Source organism: Schistocerca nitens, chromosome 10 (genome assembly GCF_023898315.1).
Source record: "Schistocerca nitens isolate TAMUIC-IGC-003100 chromosome 10, iqSchNite1.1, whole genome shotgun sequence".
In the NCBI taxonomy this organism is placed as follows: Eukaryota; Metazoa; Arthropoda; class Insecta; order Orthoptera; family Acrididae; genus Schistocerca; species Schistocerca nitens.
Window position 1 is genome coordinate 48731291 of NC_064623.1, and position 12930 is coordinate 48744220.

Here is a 12930-nt window from a genome sequence, read left to right on the forward strand (position 1 = left end):
CTTCAGGATGCGAAGCACAGTCGTATGCACTAATCCGGTTTCGTGAGCGAGCTCACGAATCATATGACGTCTGTCACTGTCCACTAACGCGGCAACAGCATGCACTTCTTCTTCAGAGACGCTAGGACGACCTGCCCGATGCATGTCTGCCACAGTTTGGCGGACTTCGTTGAAGGCTTTTACCCAAAGTGCCAATTGCATAGTGTCTCCACAGCAGTGTTGCCACTATTTAAGTTCCAACCTACGTAAAAATCGCAACAATCCCAAAGCAGGAAAGTGCTGAAAACTGTGATTATTACTGATTACTGAACCATCAAGTTCATGAATTATCGGCTCAGACAACAGGTTTTCCAAGAATTGTGGCAGGAGGGTACTTTTTGCCTTCCTGAAAAAATTGAAAAAATGCAAAATTCGTTAAATGTTGTTGACTTACATTAAAAACATAATTTTTAAAGGACTACACATGTCCTGTCCATGATAGTATCTTTTAGCACACTCTAAGCCACAATAACGCACTTTCAATAACGTGCACTACCGAGGAGAGGGAGCGGGGGGGGGGGGGCGTCACCTTATGCTCACTCTAAAAAGAAGTTTTAAAAATGCGTATTTCCTTAACAGTTGTTGACTTTTACTCACAACATACTTTTCAAAGAGATATTGATGTGTAAGTACGGTCCTCACCCTCAAGATACTGAACATGACGTTCACTGGGGAAAGTGAATACTACGAGTTTGACTGAAAAATTAAAAATGTTTATGAAATTTGGTAGAAGAATTCATAACAGACAACATTTTTTCGAGAATTGTAAAATATAATCTAGCTCATTAAATTACAATATTTTCAAAAGGTTCGCACAGAGTACCCGCCCCCCGTCCCGCGCTTTGGTATCGTGAGGGTTAAATGACGATGATCTTTTAATAATAAAACTGTAACTCTTCTTGAGAAATGAGAGAGTGTGCAACATATTAAAAATAAGATTAGGCAAGTCAAACGTGTTATTCGACAATTACAATAAATGCTTAGGAATGATACGGTCACAAACAAAAAGAAATATATTATACACACTACAATAGTAGAAAGAACGCTTATGAGTGAGTCTGAAGTTAACAGTTTTGCTTTGAGTAAGAAAAAGTAAAAAAAAAAAAAATCAACGAAGCATCACCAATATGGGCTATCGGAGTCGAAGGCCCATTGATGTACCCTTGATGACTGCACGACACAGACCTCTACGTCTCGCCTGGGCCCGTCAACACCGACACTGGACTGCTGATGATTGGGAACGTGTTCCCTAGTCGGACGAGTCTCGTTTCAAATTGTGTCGAGACGATGGAGGTGTACGGGTATGGAGAAAATGTCATGAATATGTGGATCCTGTATGTCAGCAGGGGATTGTTCAAGCTGGTGAAGGTTCTGTAACGGTGTGGGGCGTGTGCAGTTGGGGTGATATGGGACCCCTGATACGTCTAGATACGACTCTGACAGGTGACATGTACGTAAGCATCCTGTCTGATCACATGCATCCATTCATGTCCATTGTCCACTGTGCATTCCGACGGAGTAGGGCAATTCCAGCATGATAATGCGGCACCCTATAGTCCAGAATTGCTACGGAGTGGCTCCAGGAACACTCTTCTGAGTTTAAACACTTCCACTGGCCACCAAAGTCACCATACATGAACATTATTGAGCATATCTGGGATACCTTGCAACGTGCTGTTCAGGAGAGATCTCGGCTCCATCGTACTCTTACGGATTTATGGGCAGCCCTGAAGGATTCATGATGTCAGTTGCCTCCAGCGCTACTTCAGACATTAGTCGAGTCCGTGCCACGTCGTGTTGCAGCACTTCTGCGTGTTCGCGGGGGCCTTACAGATATTAGGCAGGTGTACAATTGTCTTTGCTTCTTCAGTGTATCTCTCCGACGTAAAACCGTAATTTGTCATAGACACTAAACTCGTGTAGTAAAACCGCATCTCAAAATATAATGGGTAAGTACACTACTGGCCATTAAAATTGCTACGCCACGAAGATGACGTGCTACAGACGCGAAATATAATCGACAGGAAGAAGATGCTGTGATACGCAAATGATTAGCTTTTCAGAGCATTCACACAAGACTGGCGCCGGTGGCGACACCTACAACGTGCTGACATAAGGAAAATTTCCAACCGATTTCTCATACACAAACAACAGTTGACCGGCGTTGATTGGTGAAACGTTGTTGTGATTCCTCGTGTAAGCAGGTGAAATGCGTACCATCACGTTTCCGACTTTGATAAAGGTCGGATTGTAGCCTATCGCGATTGCGGTTTATCTTATCGCGACATTGCTGCTCGCGTTGGTCGTCATCCAATGACTGTTAGCAGAAAATGTAATGGGTGGGTTCAGGAGGGTAATACGGAACCGTGCTGAATCCCAACAGCCTCGTATCACTAGCAGTCGAGATGATAGGCATCTTATCTGCATGGCTGTAAAGAATTGTGCAGCCACGTCTCGATCCCTGAGTCAACAGATGGGGACGTTTGCAAGACAACAACCATCTGCACGAACAGTTCGACGACGTTTGCAGCAGCATGGACTATCAGATCGGAGACCGTGGCTGCGGTTACCCTTGACGCTGCATCACAGACAGGAGCGCCTGCGATGGTGTACTCGACAACGACCTGGGTGCACGAATGGCAAAACGTGATGTTTTCGGATGTATCCAGGTTCTGTTTACAACATCATGATGGTCGCATCTTGGTTTGGCGACATCGCAGTGAGTGCACAATGGAAGCGTGTATTCGTCATCGCCATACTGGCGTATCACCCGGAGTGATGGTATGGGTGCCATTGGTTACACGTCTCGGTCACCTCTTGTTTGCATTGACGGCACTTTGAACAGTGGACGTTACATTTCAGATGTGTTACGATCCGTGGCTCTACCCTTCATTCGATCCCTGCTGAGCCCTACATTTCAGCAGGATAATGCACGACCCCATGTTGCAGGTACTGTACGGGCCTTTCTGGATATAGAAAATGTTCGACTGCTGCCCTGGCCAGCACATTCTCCAGGTCTCTCACCAATTGAAAACGTCTGGTGAATGGTGGCCGAGCAACTATCTCGTCACCATACGCCAGTCACTACTCTTGATGAACTGTGGTATCGTGTTGAAGCTGCATGGGCAACTGTACCTGTACATCCAAGCTCTGTTTTACTCAATGGCCAGGCGTATCAAGGCCAGAGGTGGTTGTTCTGGGTACTGATTTCTCAGGATCTATGCACCCAAATTGCATGAAAATGTAATCGCATGTCAGTTCTAGTATAATATATTTGTCCAATGAATACCCGTTTATCATCTGCATTTCTTCTTGGTGTAGCAATTTTAACGGCCAGTAGTGTAGTTTAAGAGTTGTGGGACGGTGGTGACCGTTAACTGGACTTTGTATTGTTTGGAGTCACGCTTCGTTTTCTAACAATTCGCTGGATGTTTACTAATTTCTGGCTAGCAGTGGCTGTTACTCCACGCAGAGCCTGTTCGTATGTGCCTTCCAGGAATCAGAGGCAGAGAAGAGTCGGGGCTGTGGAATTTCTGACGCCGAGCGGCGTGCAGGCGCTATCGGCCGCGTCGCAGAAGACAAAAGCTGCTCGCCCAGAGCGTGTTACGGGCGCCGGAATTCCGAGAACGCAATCAGCAGAGAGGTGCTGGCGCAGCGACGGCCGTGTTGGGAGCCTGCTGCAGGCCGGTTTTAAGGGCGTCCGCTTCCGCCCCAACGACCGCTCGCCGACGCATTATTTACGACGCAGCCACTGGCGGCCGGCGAGAAGGCGAATAATTCACGTGGCGCGACCGACACGGCCTGGCTGCCCGCCCCCCACCCACGCGCCACGTCCTTCCGTTCTATCTGCGACTGCGAATCCTCTGACTGTGCAACAGCACCGACAGCGTGAGTCACCCAGAACTTCCACCAAGCTTATTTCCCGAATCGTCCGAGATTTCGAACCGAGGTTTCTTGCATGCGGTACTACGCAGTTTTTTAGTTGCGATGATAACACCGTCCCACGCATCTGATACGGTACAAAAATCTGTTAAGACATCACGAAATGAGTTCCATGGTACTAGAGGGGGCTGTAGAGGGCAAAAATTGTAGAGCAAGACAGAGATTGGAATAATTCCGGCAAATAATTGAGGACGCAGGTTGCAAGTGCTACTCTGAGATGAAGAGGTTAGCACAGGAGAATAATTCGTTGTGAGTTGTACTAAGGGGGGGGGGGGGGGGGGGGCAGGACGTAAAACGGGCCGACTTGGAACAGGAGAGGCACCACTGAACATTTTAATTTCCCCCGTCTATACTTTTACAAATAAATTGATAACACTTTGTCAGTATGACCAGGAAGGATTCAGCAGTGGAAGTTCGAAAACATACGAAATAATTTATTTTTTACATGTGAAATTTCTTGATTTTTTTCACTTACTAATGGCAGCATTTGTTGCTGTAGGTACACTTTTATTCATAAGCAAGAGAGATTCTTCAATTAATTTTGCACAGCATACGAACCATACTTAAAGGTGTATGAAACTCTAGAATTTTACAAATCTATTAAAAACTGTGGTAAAAATTGAGGTAATTAACTATAAAATTTGTGTTTTTTCTAAACATGAAGTTTAAAATATAACAGTTCATTTGTTTTTTCATAAATTAAATAAATTCTAGAGTTTCCTACACCTGTGAGTATCGTATGTATGCTGTGCAAAATTCATCGAAGAATCTCTCTAACTTATGAAAAAAAGTGTAACTATAGCAACAAATGCAGCCATTAGTAAGTGAAAAAATGATGAAATTTCGCACGTAAAAAAGTTTGTTTTGTTATGTTTTCGAACTTCCACTGCAATGGGTGTGAATCCTGAATCCTTCCTGGTGATGCTGACAAAGTTTGATGAATTTATTTGTAAAAGTATAGACACTGGAAATTAAAATGTCCTGTGATGACTCTCCCGCTCCAAGTCGGCCCGTTTGACGTCCTACCCCCCTTAAACCAGACAAGAGACTGACGACTCAAAAAACCTTTCCGAACCAAACTTGAAAAAACTGACAAAAATATGGTTGAAAGTTTTGAAAAATAGTCTATAATTAACATATAAAACAGAGCAGAGAAACAGTTGCACCTTTGAACAATACTCGAAATCATGTAAAGCAAACGAGGCACATGATATGTTTTTCTAGTCTCATTTTCTTACTTGTTGACAAATCATTTCCCAAAACGTATGACCATATTTTTGGTTCAGGATCCGCTTTTTTTTTAATTTTGAGTGACCAGTCTTCGGACTGGTTTGATACAGCTCGCCAAGAGTTCCTCTCCTGTGCCAACCTGTTCATCTCAGAGTAGCACTTGCAACCTGCGTCCTCCATTGTTTGCCAGATGTATTCTAATCTCTGTCTTCCTCTACACTTTTTGCCATCTGCAGCTCCTTCTAGTACCATGGAAGTCATTGCCTGATGTCTTAACAGATGTCCTATCATCCTGTCCCTTCTCCTTATCAGTGTTTTCCACATATTCCTTTCCTCTCCGATTCTGCGCAGAATCTCTTAATTCCTACCTTACCAGTACACCTAATTTTCAACATTCGTCTGTTGCACCACACCTCAAATGCTTCGATTCTCTTCTGTACCGGTTTTTCCACATCCATATTTCACTACCATATAATGCTGTGCTCCAAACATACATTCTCAGAAATTTATTCCTCAAATTAAGGCCTATTTTTGACACTATTAGACTTTTCTTGCCTAGGAATTCCCTTTTTGCCATTGCTACTATGCTTTTGATGTCCTCCATGCTACGTCATTGGTTACTCTGCTGCCTAGGCAATAGAATTACTAACATCATCTACTTCGTGACCATCAATCCTGATGCTAAGTTTCTCGCTGTTCTCATTTCTGCTACGTCTTATTAGTTTCGTCTTTCTTCAATTTACTTCAGATTAAATTCTGTCCTTATAGGATGTTCACACCATTGAGCAGATCATGTAATTCTTCCTCACTTTCACTCAGGACAGCAATGTCATCAGCGAATCGTATCATTGGTTTTCTTTCACCTTGATTTTTAATCATACTGCATAACCTTTCTTTTATTTCGTAATTGATTCTTCGATGTACAGATTGAACAGTAAGGACGTAAGGACGGAATACTACATCCCTGTCTTACACCCTTTTTAATCCGAGCACTTCGTTCTTCCTCGTCCACCCTTGTCATTCCCTCTCTCCCTATAGCTTATCCCACTTTTCTCAGAATTTAGAATATCTAAGAATTTCGAACATTAAATATGAAATATTACAATGTCGATCGGTATTCTATCGTTATTGAATGTAGTTCCAGGGAAAGCAGAGGAATTTCAATTTACGCAATAATTTAGTATTTATTTTATTTTTCAGCATGAAGGAAAGAATTCCACAATTTCTATACCAATGTTAGGCAAATTACTTAGGCCTTGAAGGGGTTAACTTATTGACAGTTCATTTACATCATTTCGCAAAACATATCACCGTATTTTCTCGTAAGTTTTTTCAACTTTTGTTCAGAATGCATGGGATATGGTAACTGCTGTTCGTGAAATATTTCAATTTCATCTCAAATCATGAAGTTTTCTTTAACTACTTTCAAGCAATTAAAACTTTTTCTGCAAAGCTAGACCTCACGCTACTCAATTCGATACCCTATTTGTCTATTTCCCACTCTTCGTTTGGCTATGAAAAGTCGGACAAAAATCCATTACCTAACTTATGTGCCTTAGAGTGTCTTTTTATCGCTCCACTCAAACATTTGACCAACTAGAAGAATTGTTTATCACGCCTACTTTGAATCTGTTGTAAGATGCGAAATACTGTTTTAGTTAGTGTTAACAGGGTATTGTCACTACAAAAGCTATTATTAGATAGATGTGTAATACTCAAGCCTCGAGAATCATTCGGAGCAGTATTTAAAGGTCTAAGCACGTTAACTATTGCGCATATTTATATTTATGAACTACTTATCTTTATACATAATAATCCAGACTTATTTATGGCAAACTCTTTTCAACATAACGTGCGATAATAGCAACAAAGACAATTTCAGGTTACCATCTCTTAGATTAAAAATCTTCTCCCACGCGCCTCAGTAGATGTATACGGAAATTTACAATAAATTAAAAATGAAAAACCTTCGAAATTGGATGTAAATTTTCTGAAAAGAAAATTACATGCCATCCTTTTGCCGTCCTTATGCAAAAATGTTATTATTAAGACAGGGAATTTTTGAGTGATGATAAAGTATTCTTTCTGCAGTAACCTAATAAAATCGTACTGATGATTGTTAATTCAGATTAACTTAGTTGTTTTACACACTATACCTGTTCAATTATATTACTTACACCGATAAGTCTCCTGCACATTAACTCAATGATTTATGTATCTGCGTAATCAGATGAGGAAAGTTCGATTCGGTTCTGATTCAGTTTTTTATCAGCCGAGATATTGAAGCAAATATGTCTTTTTTAAAGTAACTAAAAACTTGAAACTTCCTGGTAGATAAAATCACATCAAATGACACAGTACGATACCTTCAACAAGATCAGGTTCTTTTCTTTCTAATCCTTTGCTGTGAGGCTCTCAGCGTTAACTAAGACTTTTCCATTTCTATTTTGCGAAATAGTTTTGAATTTCACAGTAATTTTTTTTTTCGTTGTATGCGACGTTTGACTACAGGACCGTTTTAACTTGCGGTTACGGAAGCTTTAGGTGATTCTCTAGAGTGCACAGTCCTATCGACTATTGATGTATCCACTGAAATTAGTGTACCGGCATTTTGGTATTAGAGCACCGCATGCAGCCTTCACATCGCTATAACCGTTGCAAGACGCTTTCAATTTTAGCTTATTTTTCTGATATTCTAGTGAGAAGTTTCAATGCAAATTTTAACTAACATTGTGTCTTTACAAAACCTTTCGAATGCGGTAAAATGTGCTTGGTTCCCAGAATGAAATTTTCGCTCTGCAGCGGAGTGTGCGCTGATCTTAAACTCCCTGCTAGATCACAACTGTGTGCCGAACCGAGATTCGAATTCGCGACGTTTGCCTTTCGCGAGTAAGTGCTCTACCAACTGAGCTATCCAAGTGCGCCTCGCGACCCGTCCTCACACCTTTACTTCTGCCAGTACCTCGCCTACTACCTTCCAAACACTGCAGATGCTCTCTTGCGAAAACTGCAAAATTAGCACTCCTTGAAGAATGAATATTGTCGAGACGTGGCTTAGCCACAGCCTGGGGGATGTTTCCAGAATGAGATTTTCTGTGCAGCGCACAGCCGTAGAGTGAAAATTTGGGGAAGAGGACCGAGCAGCGAGGTCATCGGTTCCATCGGATTACGGAAGTATGAGGAAAGAAGTCGGCAGTTCCCTTTCAAAGGAACCATCCCCGGCCGGCCGGAGTGGCCGTGCGGTTCTAGGCGCTACAGTCTGGAACCGCGTGACCGCTACGGTCGGAGGTTCGAATCCTGCCTCGGGCATGGATGCGTGTGATGTCCTTAGGTTAGTTAGGTTTAAGTAGTTCTAAGTTCTAGGGGACTGATGACCACAGCAGTTAAGTCCCATAGTGCTCAGAACCATTTTGAAGCATCCCGGCATTTGCCTGAAGCGATTTAGGGACATCACAGAAAACCGAAATCATGATGGTTGGAAGCGTGTTTGAATCATTGTCCTCCCGAATGCGAGTCCAGTGTTCTAACCAGTGCACCACCTCGCTTGGACAAAAAGGTTGGAAATTAAGGAGATGGGACCTGGAAAAGTTGAAAGAACAAGAGGTGGTTGACAGCTTCAGAGGGAGCATTAGGCAACCGTTGACTAGAACTCGTAAAAGGAATATAATAGAAGTCGAAGCACGAAATAGTGAAGGCAGCAGAGGATCAAATAGAAAGACAAGGCCTGGCAGAAATCCTTGGATAAAACAAGACATAATGGATTTAACTCATGAAAAGAAAAAAAATATAAAAATGCAGCAACAGAATCAGGCGAAAGGAAATACAAACCTCTAAAAATGACGTTAACAGGAAGTGGAAAATGGGAAAGTAGGAATGGCTAGAGGACAAATGTAACGATTAAAAGGGAAAAGGACAGATACCGCCAACAGGAAAATTAAAGACCCCTTTGGAGAAAAGAGCGGCAGTTTTATAAATATTAAGAGCTCAGATGGTAAACCAGTCCTAAGCAAAGAAGGGAAAGCTGAAAGGAGTTTATAGAGGGTCTAAACAAGAGAGATGAATATAATACTGCCTTCATTGTAGAAATGGAACAAGACGTAGATGAAGAGGAGCTGGGAGTTACGATGCTGTACGAAGGTCACTGAAAGACCCAAGTCGAAACAAGGTCCCTGGAGTAGACGACATTTCATCAGAACTACTGACAGCCCCGGGAGAACCAGCCATGACAAATCTCTTTCATCTGGTGTGCAAGATGTCTGAGACAGGCGAAATAAGCTCGGACTTCAAGAAGCCTGCGGTAATACCAAGTGTGAAAATTGCCGAACTAACAGTTTAAGAAGTCGTGGTTGCAAAATATATACACGAATTCTTTACAGAAAAATGGAACAGCTGGTAGAAGCCGACCTCGGGATCGATCATTATGAATTCCGGAGGAATGCAGGAACCCGCGAGGCAATGCTGAGACTTCGACATAACTTCAGAAGACAGATTAAGGAAAGGCAAACCTGTGGTTATAGCCTTTGTAGACTTCGAGAAAGCTGTTGACAATATTGACGGATAATCTCTTTGAAATTCTGAAGGTAGAAGGTATAAAATACAGGAAGGGTAAGGCTATTTACCATTTGTACAGAAATTAGACGGTCATTGTAAGAGGGGCATGGAAGGGAACAATGGGTGAGAAGGGAGTGAACAGGGTTGTAACCTATCCACAATGTTATTCAGTCTGTAAACTGAGGAAGCAGTGAAAGAAAGAAAGGCAAAATTTCGAGTAGTGCCCAGTGCAACTGTTCACAATAAATACCAAAAAATTGTAATTTTGTAATAATGTATATTCTAAATAATTCTAATTGTTGTCATGAATGGTACTGACAAACCATAAAATGTGATTTATTATGTTAAAGAACAGTTTTACACAACAAAAAGTCAAACGACCCGTTTGACAATTCCAAAGACAATACCACAACTAAAGGTCGTGTGTAAGTACGTTGTATCTTAGTCCACAGTGTTTGGTTCGTAAGAACTCAAGCTCCTTCTAAACAATAGCCAGTAGTTATCTGAAGATAGCCTATTAAGCCGAAAACTAGTTCATACAAATAAAAAGTCAGCAGAACAAAAAAAACCTTGTTATTCAACCCTCAATGTGGAATTGTTCTACCAAGAAGCGACGGAAGAATCCATAAATAAGATTGTTCTAGGTATCTTTCATACTACAGACACTGCCCAACTCACCTGTGCAAAACTTAATCGGATTTTCGCTGTGGTTTCCATTTCACGACCGATCGTTCCTTACTTTCCAAATAACCCTCGTATATGATGGCACGATACTTTGTCTGTTCATTCTATAATAGTACCAGTAACCACACCCGAGATTCTTTAAAGAATCGAACTCTCTTGTCTATACCACAGTAACTCTGTTCAAAAATGGTTCAAATGGCTCTGACGTATTATTTCCTGAACCATGTGGCGTACAGGGGTATAATTTTGCAAGTTTAGGGTCATTCAAAAAGAAATGAGCTGGAGGCTGTAAAAGGAAAACCTCTGAAGGCATCGTAATGCCATTGCCTATGGAAGAAGGTGTGGTCCCTTTAAGAGCGCTGACGCCCCAGACTCGATGCTAGAGGGATCAGCCATGTGACGATAGAGCGAGGATTTTCAAGCATCAACCACCACTGCACTCAGCAGAGCTGAAAGCAGAGGAATGGAGGCTCCAAAAGAAAAGCAAAGTGGGTAGTGTATTTTCTGACAGCAGGAGGAGTGTAGGGAACAGAAATTCACCAAAGAATGGCACAAGTGAACAGAGAGCGCTGAATGTCTGTTGCAGTTCCAACGCTCGCTCTGACCTGTGGGGCAGTGGTCGCCACCATAATTCGCCGGTCATCAATAATGAGGGCACCTACCTGCTGGACAGTGGTACAGTAATGTGGTGTGGCATTCCAGCTCATACGTCGTCAACCAATGACATCCGTGCTACCCTGAAGTATTTGTGTCATACCTTGACCCTTGCAAGGGACATGCAGTGCTCCTCGTATACTTGTGCCATTCTTTGATGAATTTCCATTCCCCATATTCCTTCTGCTGCTAGAAAACACTCTACAACACTTTGATCTTCTTTTTGAGACCCCATGCGTCTGTTTTTAGCACAACTGATGTCAGTAGACAATCGACACACGTACGTGCACCCTTTGTTTTCATGTTTGGGTTTACCATGTCCCTCTAGCAGGAAATTTGGAGCTTCAGTATTCTTATAGAGATCATAAATTCTTCTACAGACAGTGTCATTACAGTCGCTTCATTAGTTTTTCATTGTACAGCCTCCAGCTTGTTTCTTTTTGAATTGCCCTAATACATTCAGTGGTATATGTGCGTACTGTCTTAAAAACGTACTGGGAATAGATTTAGTAATAAAGAAGTAAAACAGTGAAGCGTCATGCAAGGTGCTGAAGTTACAGCATCTTTTTTCGTTTCATTATTTTATGGGGGGGGGGGGGGGGGGGGCAGAGAAAATGAGTTTTGAAATTACGAGTTAAGTTTGTTGGAAGTGTCTAAGTGCTCTTGTTCTCAAGTACTGGATGAATACAGTCAGGGTAACTTGAACGTTGTTGCCTGAAGGTATATACACAGTTTCTCACTGTGATACTAGTCTTGTTCTGTTAAACTTTTAACGTAGGCTTGTACCTCATATCAGTGGATTAAGACAGCATTTAGAATTGTTAAACAGGGTCAATAATTGTATGAAATACTGAAAATCAAATATATCGTGCCCCAGGAAGCTGTTACATAGACAGCTGGGTCGGTACACCGTCTTTGTAGTTTAGAATATAGAGCATTCATTTCTCAGCCTTGCTTAGTTTGGCTCACCTTGTTTATCGATCGTAAGCTGACTATGGGTTACGGTCTAAATCGATCACTGTATGAATGAAAATCCTGTGCGTGTCATCTGGATAAATTAAAGAAAAACCAAGCAACCACATCAAAACTTCATAAACGTAAACACGGCCCGCAACAATATAATGCGATGTTAATTTAATTGTGCGATTAATTGGCTCTGAGCACTATGGGACTCAACAGCTTAGGTCATAAGTCCCCTAGAACTTAGAACTACTTAAACCTAACTAACCTAAGGACATCACACACACCCATGCCCGAGGCAGGATTCGAACCTGCGACCGTAGCAGTCCCGCGGTTCCGGACTGCAGCGCCAGAACCTGTGCGATTAATTAATTTGGGCTAAGCGTCATTGTCAAACACATTTGTAACATCTGTATTTCACGCCATTTTCAAATCACTCTCAATTACAAGTAAAAAGTAGCCTTATTCCGTCATTTTACGAAATAATCCACACTACGACAACCTTTTAAGATCGCATTTGGAACTTCGCGCTATGTACGACAAATGCTACCGTGTTGTTGTACAAAGAGCAAAGTTCAAAATACGATCTTAAAAGGTTGTCGTAGTGTGGGACCTTTCGTAAAATGACGAGAAATGGCTACCTTTCTCCTGTAAATAAGAGGGATTTGAAAATGACATGAAATACGGATGTTACGAATGTGCCTGACAATGACGCATAGTCGAAATTAGCTAATCGTACAATGAAGTAAACATCGCAGTACAGCCTACCTCGGACCATGTTTACGTTTATTAGGCATCTAGTGGCTGTAGATCCCCACAAATACAAAATTTTACGTCAGAACTTCTTCGCAAATTAAATATGAGTGTGAG